The sequence below is a fragment of the Pagrus major genome, chromosome 1, assembly GCF_040436345.1.
Source record: "Pagrus major chromosome 1, Pma_NU_1.0".
Classification (NCBI taxonomy): domain Eukaryota; kingdom Metazoa; phylum Chordata; class Actinopteri; order Spariformes; family Sparidae; genus Pagrus; species Pagrus major.
Genome location: NC_133215.1, coordinates 24,239,958 through 24,254,466, shown reverse-complemented (window position 1 = coordinate 24,254,466; position 14,509 = coordinate 24,239,958). Strand labels below are relative to the sequence as shown.

Here is a 14,509-nt window from a genome sequence, read left to right as displayed (position 1 = left end):
GGGCACACATTGACACACCCTTTCTCATTGGACACGAGCCATTGGTGGTTACTGCAAGACTGCTCTGTCAGCGCAATCTTTATCACCAAGGGATGAAAAGGCCCTGGGATGGTTGCGCCTCATGAAGCCACTAACTGTGACCCGCTGAATATTGATCACTGCACCGAGGTCTACGTTAATCAGCAGCACACACACACACACACACACACACACACACACACACAGACACAGTTACCTGTGCCCATTATGTGTATTGCTGATCCAGAGCCTCCTTTTCACTGATATATAAGAGCCTTCAGGTATAGATAGATAGATAGATGGATAGATGGATAGATAGATAGATAGATAGATAGATAGATAGATAGATAGATAGATAGATAGATAGATAGATAGATCCAGTTTGTTGTAAATAATAACCTTATAAAATAACATTTTCATTGTTGCGTATTCTTTTCATGAATAGTAATTTGTATCATTTTGTTTATGAAAGCACTCTGCAAAGATATTTAACATCTCATTATAATGAGTCTCAGGAATATGGGTGCTAATGTGACTAGTTTATCCCGCCAAGTTGGACAACAGAGGGTTTTCTAATTTAAGGAACACCGCTTTCAGCCAAACACTCTCGGCTATTAATTAGGATGACTTCACAGAACAGCCAACAAACGTACGCGCGCACACAAACACACACACACACACACACAGACACACAAACACACACACACACTTTCCTGTGTCTCTTTTCTGTGCTCTTTCTAAACTTGTTGGCTCTTTCTTTGATGCTCCCTTGGTCAGGGCACACACACACACACACTCATATTCATATACGCTTAGATGCACACACACATACACATACACACACAGACACAAACACATACACAAACACGGAGAAGCACTCTAAAAGCTGGCGGTGGTGGGTCTCATATCTCATGCATCACTCTCCAGGCTGGCTCTTCTACGTTTTCTTTTCTCACCTAAATCAGAAGTCTGTTCAGCTCTGCAGTCTGTCCAGCTTGTCTACTCCACCATCAGTTCAGACAAAACCAGGTTGGACACTTTAAGTGTGCTTTTATTTTAGGTGAAAAAAAAAGTCCTGTCTCATTTGTCTCCATCCAATAGCCATGAAAGATAAGATTTGGGCTCAAAAGCTAAAAGTCATCTTTCCTTTTTGCTGCCAAGCTTCCAGTTGCTCTGCAGAATTAACAGAACACCAAACCTTCCCTCTAATAGGACAGATTTAATGTCAACAAACCTCGCAACAATATCACAAGATGTGTCTTATTTTCACGCTTTTCGCTTTTATCACTGATTGTACAAAATTGTTTTTCCTCTTGTGGAATAAAAGCGCAGACAACCTTGATCTGTTCAGCACCTTGTGTGCAAACGACAATCACCTCTGCTCGTTTACCTCAAAGGAGCATCTGTTTGGACAGGGCCGACCTGTCAGAGGTGCTCTGCAGGAAACTGCCTCCAGTGCAGTTTGTCTCTGCAGGCGAACACGACTCTTTGGGCCAGGTCCAACTCTCCATGCTTCCTTTGTTACTCAATGGGGGGTGTGTGACAGGAGTGTATCACCCTATGACGATAAGCTAAAGTAAGCATTCACAGCTGAGCGAGCTTAGATAGCTTGCAATTTGACAAAACGTAATTTTAAATTTGTGACACAATTTTGTCATTTGAGCTAGTTAAAGCTGTGTGTCAAAACCACTGATCATGTGAATTATTGTTCCAGCCAAGTACAAATAACACGACTTAACACTTAAAGTGTAAGCGCTCTTTTCCTCTTTCTTTTCTCTTTTCTTTTCTCATTTCTCGCATTTTTTCATCAATTGAGTCGTCACAGAGAGTGCTGGAGTTGGGAGCTGTCCCTCTGTGACCACCTCCACACTGTAATGAATTGCTGTAAATTTACTGTGGCTTTACAACACTATCTACAGTATCTCCTAATAATTATAAAATACTGTTTAATATTCATCCTTTGCAGGTAAAACAACAGTTAATGCAGTATAGTGTAATCCAGTATACAGTAATATGCAATAAAAAATAAATTACAGTAGATACACTGTAAAAAAAAGGTGAAATTCTTTACAGCGCAACATTAAAAGCGTGTTTGTTTTTGCTACTATGACAACAAAGGTCGCCTGACAATGGATCTGCTCTACACAGAGGTTAATGGGAAGAATTGGAACATGTACAGTCTATTTGTGTGAAGATTGAAGAGAGCCAGTTGATTGTTCAGTCTGCCTCTGCATTTTATTGTGTCCAATAAAACTGCCATCATGTCTCTGTGAAAGAATTATTAGAGCTATATTCAGGGAAATAAGTGCATCTAGGGACAGATTACATGAGTTCTTAAAATGTGTGTCTTTAGTCTTCCTTCAGATGGGTATAGAGGAGTGAGTTTAATCTGTTTATCAGTCACAGTAGCTTTTTTTGTCAGCTACTTTGGGTTACTAGAGCAGAGCAGTCCCATCTGTTTCAAGGCTGCAGGTTTTATACAAAAACTGTATCTTAAATCAAGTCAGAGAAATCAAAATCACTGCTGCTGCCGTCCACTGCACTACCTTCATGCTCATATTTGCTTGTGTGGTGGGCGTGAATCCAGCTCCCACCGTCCTGTCACGTTCCTCTCTTCCCTGCATTGCTCCGTGACAGTTCTACTGCACAAGCTTTCTAGGGCACGATGCGCTCCGCTCTGGATGCTTTCCAAGTGTTTTTGTAGAGGAGAGTGGGGGGCCCAGCCTCCTGCAGTATTTTATTCCTATTTCAGACAGGTACAGGGGGAAGATACAGGGGAGAGTGAAGGCAGGGAGAGAATTAGTACTGCTCATACCCTGCAGTCAAAATGTGTGGACAGTACAATCCAGTGACTGGACCACTGGGGTTACAGTGAGGACACAAACTTGCTTTGAGTCTGGAGCACCTGCATTTAGAGAGAGGTCCAGCCCTGGTTGTGTTTTTCCATCGACAGACGGCACAGACATACCTGCTGCACTGTAACCGTGCTATGACTCAAGCTCCTTAAGCTGTGCCCTTCCTTTCCTTCCTGTCCCACTTATTAAGGCAAAGTAAGGAAATCTAGCTAAGCATATACAGTAACATCTCACTTGTATGTGTTTTAAAAACACAAGCAAGCATCGTCTCTTCACTCTGGAGTGTTTCCAGTCTTCACACTGAGATGCTTCCTTCACCACCTCTTCGGCCTGCTGTTGGACCTCAGGGAGCGAGTGATCTTTTGACACCGCAATATGGCAACCTCTGATATCACACTTAAGCGAAAACCTGTGATTCTAATATTGAATTGAGCGAAAAGTCTGTATGCCGCTGTGTAAGGTTATGACAGTATCTGTAGACCTGGGATGGATAAAATCTTTCCAAAGACAATAATGTCTGACTCATTCCCCAGTTAAGAATTTAGAGAAACAGTCTCTGTGACAGGTACACGGAGGCCAAAGCAGTTAACAAAATTAAAAAATATGAGGAAAACTAAGCTAAGAAATAAAAAGCAGAAATTAAGAGATAAAAAGTAATACATTTTGAGATGAAAAAGTTGAAATTACGAGATTAGAAAGTCATTATTATGAAATAAAAAGTTAAAATTATGATATGAAAATTCAGTCTTATAATTTTTATTTGGACCTTGAAATGATAATTTACTGTGGTAATATTTTTTTCTTTCATCAAGGCTAAGTTTCTGTGATTTTCTTTTTCTTTAACTGGCTGAAATGGACTTCTGTACAACTAAGACTGGACTTTTCCTTGAAATTAGTTTGGACATTTACTCCAAACTGTCTGGAGTGTGCAAGTGTTGGTGACGTCACAATGAACATGATGAATACACACGAACAAAACCCATTTAAATGAAAGAATCCTTTGCAAAAATGTCCACACACAAAAACCTTTCACGCTTTATGATGACAAAAAGCTAAATCTTATGTAGCAAAACTTGGTGGTGATGGAATACAGCTGTCTCAGATGTGAAAAATATCTTCCATTATTTCAAAATGTTATCAGCTTAATGCATCTAAATGAGAATAAATGACTACACAGGAGATGTTGTCTGTCATTCCCTTCAGCAGCTTTGACTGACAGTGTAGAAAAGGACACAACGCTTCACTGAGTGCAGTTTTGCGTTGGGACACCACGATGTTCCAAGTAAATTTGCAGGTATGAGAGTAAGAGAAGAGGAATGACTGGAATCACAATTCTCAAACATCAATTACACCCCTTGCTCCTTCTTCTTAGCCCTACCCCTCTGTTTTGTGCTTTTCTACCTGGGGTTGTTGGGATAGAGGGGTATTAGGGCTAAGTGTTAAGGCTATGTTTCAATGTATTATTGTCCTTTTCTTAATGACGAGCATAAAGCAACCACTACTAGTTTTCTGATATCTTGGTAGCTAACTAGCTAGCTAGCTAACGTTACATTGTTTGAGCATGACAGTTCAACATTTTTACAGATTTCAATATTGCAATCCCCCCTTCGATGGCACAAGATGTTTGAAATTTAGCTATAGTCCAGCGAAATTAGGAAAGTAGGAGCACAGTGTTAAAAATCACTATAGTGGCAAGGCAATGTTTTGTTTTATTTGATGGCTTGATTAAAGCGTGAAGTTGTGAATGAATTAAGTAACACAAGAGAAATCGCTACAGCTGAAGACGAAATGTCCGGTCGTGCCTGTTTACGTAAAAGTCATCGATGTCAACTGATGATATATGAGGATCTTGTAGGGTTGTCCTACTTCATAGGGGGAGATTGCAATCACTTCCTCCTGTAACTCTGTTCTGAGGGGCAAGGGGGCACTCGAAAATGAAGGGTAGGGGTAAATACTGGAAATGGCATTGGGCCTTGGATTGCTTTGAGGAGCAATAAATGTACTGTAAAGTTAAGGATGAACTAACATAAATGTGGCAATAATCATTCTTTCTCATCAGATGGCTCAATTTAATGGTTTAATATTAAATACACACCAGGTCACTGTGTTATTCTAGTTTTATCCGTGCACAGTTAATTCTCATGTCGACATGCACGATGGCATCACCTGTGGTGGTTGGAAGATGTGGGACTTACCTGAAAAGCCCATAAAGTCAGCTCGGTATTCAATTATTCTGCGAGCTATTCAGTCGTATGGCATTTATATAGCGCACTGTAAATCCTTGAGTCAGTCAGTCAGTCAGTCAGCCAGCCAGCAAGTCAGTCGGTCAGTCACTTATTCAGCCTTTCAGTCAGTCAGTCTGCTCCCTGCATGAAGCCGTGAAGCTGTGATGCCTTTACGCATTGCAGCAGTACACACCTCCCTCTGTCTGGGACTTCAGAGGTCCTCTACGGGTTGATGGACACACACACACTCGCACACACACACACACACAAACACACAATTACATGCAATCCCTTCGCCTCCCCTCCCTCCTTCTTTTCCTCCCTTTGCCTCCTGCTTTTCCCTCTTTCAGTGTCTCTGGGGACCTCAGAGTGCAGCAGGGATGATGGACAGCCGACTAATATCCAAAGCTAACGACTCCTCCCCTCTGACTTCACAGAATGGCCTGACAGAGGCCAGTGTGCCCTTCACATGGAGGAATATGACCCACAGTGAAGAGGAAACGTTGTTGACAATACAGCTTTAAAGCAGCTGCTGTGAAATCATTAATATTGTAATCTGTAATTTAAAATATTAATACTCTGCCTCTGCGTTAGAGACAAAGACATTTGAAATTTTATAGTCATCAACAGGACATCACGTCACCATCACAGAGAGGTTGAAATGCTCACGTTAAATCGTTTTCACTACTATAACATCACATCACACCACATATTTTTAAAATTGCATAGTGTTGAGTCACATTTTCAGATCAAGAACCACAAAAGTTGCTTCTGATTTTTCTAAAAAAGTAAAGTGGATCACACAAGCACCAAGGGGTGATGTATGAATCCTTTGTCTGCAAGGGAACAGGATGAGAGCAGGGACGTACATACGGTTAAGCAAGGATGTTGAGTTTAACCCTCTCAGCTCGGCTTCAAGGACATTTGTGAAATTATCTTCACGAGCAGAGGAGCAAAGATCAATGCAGTGTGTTCCCCTAGTCAGCCATGGGGAGGGTTCATTTGAAGAACAGAACTTGTAAATTATCTACTGTTAAAACAGTGTCTCAGAAAGCAAATAGTCGTTGCCTAAAATGTGTTATGTGAAAGACAGATCAGGCAGCAGAACGTTAATTAATTGCAGTGGACAATGGTACGGATGAATTGACAGACAATGAAGGGGAAAATAGACCCAGTGGCCTAATGGATAAGGCATCAGCCTCCGGAGCTGGGGATTGTGGGTTCGAGTCCCACCTGGGTTATATGATGTTCATATATTAAAGTAATCCACTGATGATGTGAACAAATGCAACAACATAGATCAAAAGCAGAATTTGAGCAGGCTGCCAGTCCTCTGGCTGTATCTACGTGTGAAACTAAAGGCTTTTATTTGACAAGTGACCACAGTGCTTCAACATCTGTAAGTGTGTCACCACTGGATACTTTTCAGGAGCCCTTGAGACAATTAAGATTTGTTTGTTGTGACTAAAAACTGGTGAAACTTTGACAGAAGTTAGGACGTCTCCATCCATGTTTGTGGTGACTAAAGCAGGCGTGACCAAACGTTTTTGCATTTCGCTTTGCATGTCCGGCCTGCTTTGCTTTCTATTGAAGAACATTTCTTCTTTCTCCTGCAGTTATTAGACAACATGTACACAGATGAAGTTTACAGACACTACTGAGTGAGCATGCGTACAAAGAATGTATGTAAAATAATACGATGGAGCATTTAGGGACAATATTCCACCTTTGAAATTACATAAAGTAGTTCATTCTAATTGAGGCATTTCTGTGTAAATGTGCACAGAAATAATTTTCAACATTTTTGGTCCCTCGCTGGTCCTACGGTTGTGATAGTCAGCTGTGTGTTAATGTATGATTGTGTGATTAACGGTTTTTCCACGCATCAGACCTCAAAGGATGTTTTTGGCTGCCGCTGCACACGTGGTTCATCCTCTGAATAATCTTTCTCCGTGTACTTCAGACAATTCAAAGCTTCAAAGTGCCCGTGTCCCCGTGGCTTTCAGCTGACATTTTGCTGGCTTGCATATTACATCACAATGAACGGGATTTGATACATGTCCCTTATATATCCTCGGCAGCTGATACTTCATGAATCAGAGGTGGTATAGGGGCCATGTGGTGAGACAGCTGGCTTTGTCAGCACAACTGTCCTTTATGTACAGAGGTGACTGCTAAATGAGAGACTGTACACTTTTTACCCTTTGTTTATGGAAAAATAAGATTAAAGAGACTAGTATTAGCAGAAATATCACAGACAATTCAAGCACTCAGGTTCCAATCCAGAAAATAGGTCTAATGCTATGCCACTAATGGCAGGTAACTTAGAATGCAGCATTCAAAAGGATTTCAAAAGGATTTCAAAAACCCATTCACCGAGGATCTACTGATGCAGACACCTAAATCGCTGCCTTTTTGCTACAGCCTGCCTCCAGAAATGGCACAGCAGTACTAAGATGCTGTCCTGTGACATAATCCACCTTTCATTTGACTGCAGCAGCGCCGTCAGGCAGAAGTTCAGCATCCAATAGTGTGCTGTATTTCAATATCAGCTCCTCTTTGTCCCGGGGCAACAGATTCAGCAGATCTGATGCAGGTAAGTATTTCCACAATGGCCATTTGCACAAATAGAGGGAGGTGAACTAGAAATACTAACCCAGTTGGGAAAAGATCCGGTCTGGGCTTAAAATACATGTTTTGTGGTCGTCACAAACACAGCTGGAAATTGTCTCAAGGGCTCCCTAAAAATAGCCACTGGTGTCGGCTTACAAAAGTTGAAATGCTGTGCTCCCTTGCTTGCAACTCCACTACGATTTCATGGTCCTGTCATTTTAATTTCATTGTATATGTGTTTTCTAGGTTTTTGTGGTGTCTTTCGTCCTGTTTCCAGTGTTCTGTTTTCCCTCCTGTTTTCTTGTGCTCCTCATTAACCGGATTTTCCCTCCACACCTGTCTTGTACCTGTCTATTTGCCCAACCTGTTCCCTGTGTTCCTCCCGTCTACTCTCCCTCCACACCCCCTTTGCATCTCCATCATTAGCCCAGCCTTGTTCCCAGTGTCCCCCCCCATCAGCTCCTTCCCCCCTGTTTTTAGTGTTTTTCCACTTATTACCCTCACCTGTTTTCTTCACCTCTCTCCACCTGCACCTCACCCCCCTCGTTAATTTAGATTGTATACATTTCCAGTCTTTAGTTTGATCTTTGTCGAGTCATCTGTTGTGTTTTCGTGATGTTTCTTCATGTATGCCTGTTCCTCGTCTGCTGTGTTTGAGAATCAGCTTCATGAATTGCACTTCCTGCCTGCCGTGTCCGGTATTTGGTGCACCTTCTCTGCTTCATTGTGACACACCATCCCCTCCACCTCCCGTCTGGGCTGAGAAAATGTCACGAGTTGCGTCGCCCTAACTTTAGACCAGAGTAAGGAGTGATTTCTTTAGGCTCATGCACTTCACTGGTACAGTGTTTTGGTGTGTAAGGGTGGACTGCTGCCCACCGTACTGGTACTACAAAAGGTTTTTAGCTCCAAAATCTTTATCCTTTCTGTAAATTATCAATTTCATATATGTTACAATTGTATTTACGTCAAAATATTCTAAAATAGATGCCTGAATTTATGAAGAGAGCAAGAAAAACAGAACCACAGCTGTGTTTTCATGTGACAGCAGTGCTATGTTAATTTGCCCTTTTTGAATGGCATGCAGTCCCTGTGGAGCTCTGCCATACATATTTTGGTATAAAATGCTAATGCGGTTTTCGAATGGCCTTCATTGTAATTGTTTGTGTGTTTCATAGGTTGCCACACCATCAGTGTATTCACAGTGTATTCACAGTGTGTTCACTGCAGTGGCACGAGGCATAAACTAGTAACTTTTTCTCTTTTGGCACACACTCGTGGTAACTCATTACTTGGAATGAGGCCACATGCTGACATGTGGACAATTAAAGAAAAAAACAACACTTTGAGCTCCTGTTGTGAGACTAACAAAGACTGAACAAACAACAATAAGATCAGATCACATTGCACAAAGGGACGGAACAGTACGTGGTGCCAGATTACCACCTGGCTGTTTGAATACTGTGCTATTAAAAGTGCAAAGTGTCCACAGAGGCGCAGAACGAAATGTTGTTAAAATCATAATAGTTTAATGCAGATTTGGAAAACTCAACTTTCTCATTGCCTCATGGGGTGGTCAGGGATTTATAAAGAAAGAGAGATGTGAAGCTACACCGGGAGAGGGGAATATTTTTGCTCATACTCAACCTCGAAACAATCGTACAGTACATTTGGGTCAAGAGCAAAAATGGCCAACTACTGTCCTAAAAACCAAGAGAGTATAAATCAAACGCACACAAAAAAATAAACAAAATTATACTGTAGTGATGGTGGACAGTTGGAGGACAACAGCGACAGTGTGTGTGTATGTGTGTGTGAGCATTCTCGTGCTGTTGTTGTTTCCAAGCCTTTCTAGGCCATAAACAAGGTGATGGATGGTTGTGCCAGAGTGTGTTGACTGGACACGGGCTCCAGCGTCTTGATTAATTGATGGGAGATGCAGCAATTTAAGCTCCCCTTGGTCCTCTCCGTGCTCTCTGCGTGTCTGCCTCACCATGTGTGTGAAGTGTGACAACGTCACTACAGTATGAGGTAAAAAGCAAGGGCATTGTAAGCACTTGCAGGGGCAGGGAGGGCTTATTTTAGAGTCTGGCTTTCAGTCGAGCCTCAGAAACAAGGTTAGGTTAAGTGATTAGTGTTCTTTGTCCCTCAAATGTGTCCTCTATCTGCTGGTGTTGCTCTGTTTCTGAACGAGGTAATTGAATGGTACCGTCGTTAGCTGTTACACCTACCATAGCATATCTGGATTTTCTTGGTGTGAGGTTGTTTTGGAATATTTCTGCCCCCTGGAGGCCAATAACCAGTTCGTCAAGCTTTAAGTATTAAAAGGGACCTATTATTCTCATTTCCAGCGCTATGTTTTTATTCTGGGAATTCGCTGGCTTAGCTTTGCATGATTCACTGTTCAAAAATATTTATTTAATTGGCCCTTCGTGCAGCCCCTCAGTTGTTCCTCTGTCTGACACAAGGTGATTTAGCCTCCATCCCTAAAAGCCTGCTTTCTTCTGATTGGCCAACTTCTGGAAGCCTGCCGAGGAGCAGCACTCATAGATTTGAATAGAACCCACACAGCACTGCACCGCTCAGCCTTGCCTCCAATTTTGTCCAGGGGCCACGGTATTGCAGCTAAAAATTCCCCCTGCAGCCCAAAAACCATTCTCCGTCAGTATAAAAGAGACAACTCTAAAACTGTAAACCACTTATTTCCATGTAAAACTAAAGGAAGTTCACCAAAATTGTGTGTTTTAATGGTCCATTAGCAGACAAAAGCTACATGGAGCCAACATTACATAGATAGTTTAGGCCAAAACTTCTGTTTGTTTGTTTGTTTGGTTTTCTCTGTCAAATAAATGTGAGAAATCGAGTGGATCCAAAAAATATAACCCTAAGAAAGGCAGTAATCCTTTAAAAACACTGACAACAGGTGACGCATCCATTTTGGGGAAAATCTAATGCTGCCTTCTGTGGGTAGCTGCAGCATCACATTATATGCTGCAGTCTTCCCCAGCCTGCCAAGAAAATATCTTCAAGGGACTGTTGAAACAGCTGACATTACACCACAGTATCTTTGGTCTGCCAGTGGAAAATGAAATATAAAGGTGTCAAATATCTTACTGTAATATTTTTAACCTTCCATAAACCTGTCCCCCCAGCCATATTATTAAAACTATTTCCAAGCCTTGTCATTGTGACTCGTGATTTTAGAAAGAGGACTTTAGGATAGAGACGACTACTCTATTGATTGATTGATTTTATTTGAAAAACAGCAGCTCTGCCAGGGCAGGAATTGCTTACATTAAAGGAAAAGTCAGGATAACGAATAAAGCCAGAGGGGTTATTTCCATTATGTTCCCTTCGGGGCTCGGGGTTTGCAGACGAGGGGTCAAGATGGCAGATGTGACGAGGCACGAATGACACAAAAGCAATACAATCATTACCGCTGCCTAGACTGCCACTCAGCAAGCGATTAATTGTATTAACAAAGTCAGCCTCTACCTCAGTGCTTCATTTGGCAATACTTGGCACTAATTTAATTAAACTAATTCAATTCTGTACATCAGAAAAATACATTAAAATATAAGAAAAAACTTCATGACCCCCTTCAGGATTTTATGTAAAAGTCTGGGTCTGTACATAATTATTAAAATGAACAGGCTACATCAATACCAAACCAATATCGATAAATAAAATAAAGACACCATGTTCAGATATAAGATCCTACTGTGAATAACCTCCTAGTCACCTGCCTGACTCCTCAGGATTACAGAAGATCTACAGGGTTCGTGTACATGAACATGAACAAGTTGTTTTTGTGACTTTCAACACAGCTGTCTTTGCACAGACTTTGGGACTCTATCTCAGGCCTCCTTCTTCTCTTCCAGTGTTTTTCATCTCTTGGTAGTCTCAGCCGTCACAGGGAACGCTGGAATTGGTAGCATACACTGGTCCAATGCCTCTGGAGGTACCAGAACAGGAAGATCCTGCTCTCTGTGTGTTCCCCGAGGAGACAGGACCGCCTCTTTACGGAGTTCTCTGTCCTGATTGGATAAAGTGGGCAGCGATAGCAGAAAATGTCTTTTCTCCTTCCTCTTTTACTGCATGAGTGGGTGGAGGAGAGTCATGGCTTACTTACCAAACACTCTATAACAGTGATTACTGTTGCAATATAGAGCTATTTAATCGTCTTTTAATAAAATAATGCTTATAGCAGCTTTAAGTTAAGGAACATTTTCAGTTTGTGAAACAGCCGTGACATTTGATCTATAGGATTCACTTTGTTAAGGTTAGGGAGAGATCTGGATTTTGGTTCATAAAAGTCTGTTCTGGAAGTACTGAAAAAAATGTTATCTTCAGGATTTGTATACATAAAACAATTTTGTGCCCATGTACGTACACAAATCCAACACCTTAAATTTTGCCATTCTGCCACGTCAAACTGCCACGACCTACTGGGTTGTGAGTTAACAACTTCTGCTGAACATGTGGCCAAAACAATCAAATATCGCTGCTTTAAACGCCATGTGTGCGAATATTTTTGTCAGTAGTTTTTTTTTTAATGAAAGGGGTTTCATGTCAAAAATTGTCGCAGATTTTCACGTATTAATCACCTTTTTTATTGGCTCGCTGCTCCACAACAGTCACTAACGTTAGCTTAGAAATGGAGTCTGCGAAGGTAAACAAACGACCGGCTTCAAGCACAGCACAGATGCTCCACGGAGCCCCTTTAAACATCATGCCATTTCAACTGCATTTATAAAAACTGTGTGTTTTTCATTGCAAACATTTTTTTTCTTCTAAGAAAACCCCCCCCCCACATCTTTCAGAAGACAATTAAAGCAACCTTGAGCCTTAAAGGCATGGCTTAATGAGAAAAGAGCTAATACATTAAGAGCTGAGAGGAAGGTGCTGATTGGCTGTTTTACATGTTGTCCTCTGTTATGATTCCCTGCAGTTGCACGAGTTTATTTGGATCCACTTGGAACATTTAAAAGCACTTTTGAGTGTTTATCCCTTGTTGAAACAGTGAAAAATGAACCAGGAGCTCGACTGGAGTGATATCACATTGGTGGGCTCCCTCTCTCCCTCCCTCCCCCTCCCTCCCCCCCTCTCTCCCTCTGCATGCTCTCATCTCGTCCTGCAGGAATACACTCTCTTCCTCCGCCGCTGCAGCCCGACTCTGACACAACCGGCATGTCTGCAAACTGAGACACACACACACACACATACACACGCACAGAGGCACAAACCCGCCCGTGAGACGCACAACTTGTGATTTCTTTCACCCCGCTGAAGGAGAAGAAGAAGAAGAAGAAGAAGAAGAAGGAGAAGGAGAAGGAGAGTGGACTGCGACGGGAGCTTTTTTTTCTTTCTTGGAGGGATATAAAGACTTGGAGGAGGATCAAAACAAGGTATGTCCGATCAGGCGAAGACAGGGGTGTTTGTGAGAGGCTTTACTGTGGGTAGCGACGGGACCGGATGGTGAGAGGTTGGTGCACTGGGGTTAAAAGATGCTGATGCTTCCTCACGCAGCCTCCGGAGCAAACTGGCTTCTGAATATCTGCAGTAATTTGACAGAGAGCACATACTGTACAGAAACGCTGCACCGCACCAGCGTCGGTGTGTTAATACTGTAAAGGGTTCATGCGAGGAGAAGATGCTGCTGCTGCTGCAGATGATGATGATGATGATGATGATGAAGAAGAGAACCAGGAAATGATTTAAAGACGCTCAGCTGCATGCTGCAGATTCCACTTTGGGCGAATGAAAACGAGTCGGGGACGAAACAGCGACATAATAATGAGTGCGGCAAGTTTTGAGGAGGATTTTTTTTTTCTTCCCTCCCCTGCTTTCATTTACTGCAATGGCAGCAGCAGAAATGGTCGATATAAAGTCATTCTTCAGCTCTGCAACTGTCATAGAAATATCATTGGGATATTATAATAACAGGAGATATTTTTTTTTAAATCATCAAAAAGCACCCTAAAGTCTGCAAACTCAGAGTCCCAGAAGTCATATTATAGGAAAAAATGCAAGATTTCATCATAAATTGAATCCCTGAGTTATTTAAATCCCATGACAAATGCTACAAGATCATACTAGGGGAGAAAATGTCATAATGCTCATTATAAAGTCACAAATCAGAACTACAGATATACGTAGAGTAAGGCTGGAAAGCATATTTTAAAAGTCCTGTTCTCTCAGACTGTGTCAAGCGATGCCCTCTGAGGCCCGTCTCCTGACACGAAATCATGCCTCCGCTTGCTCTTCCTTGACCCCGTCTTTGTTCGCCCCTTTTTCTTTTATTTCCACAAGGACACATGACAGCCAAGCCAGGCAGCGTCAGCATAAATCCACACAAGATGGAGTGTTGGTTGTAAATTGAGGATGCAGGTGCCTCCACGAAACTCAGGACACCGTGTACTTGAGGGTAAAGCCACCTTAACCCAGTTTAATCACCCTGTTTTGTTCTCAAGAGCAGAGGTGATCACATTCTGGGGCTCAGGAAGTAGAGTTAAAGGGATCGCACATCTGTGACGATATTGTGATTATTCTAAAAAGTAGAAGTTGTTTGTTTGGTGGGCTGGTTTTGCAGGTCCTTTGTCTGGAGGTCGTTTCTTGTCCGCATCGCTCCTCATCATCATCACCGTCCTCCCCCCATCCCATCAAACTCTTGTATATGAAAACCGCTGGAGTGAAACTGCATGTCCTAACAGTGGTATTCATGCAGTCATAGCTTGTGTATTCTGTCCCCCCGGCTGCAGGTCTGTCCCTGATAACGTGACCACTGAAGGAGGAGAA

The 14,509-nt window shown here is 42.1% G+C and overlaps 1 non-coding gene across 1 annotated transcript; it reads left to right on the top strand.

Annotated features, from left to right (window-relative positions):
• Positions 1–6,266: 6,266 nt before the first annotated feature.
• Positions 6,267–6,339, top strand: trnar-ccg (transfer RNA arginine (anticodon CCG)). Its single transcript has one exon. It is a non-coding gene; the product is annotated as a tRNA-Arg (tRNA).
• The last annotated feature ends 8,170 nt before the right edge of the window (positions 6,340–14,509 follow it).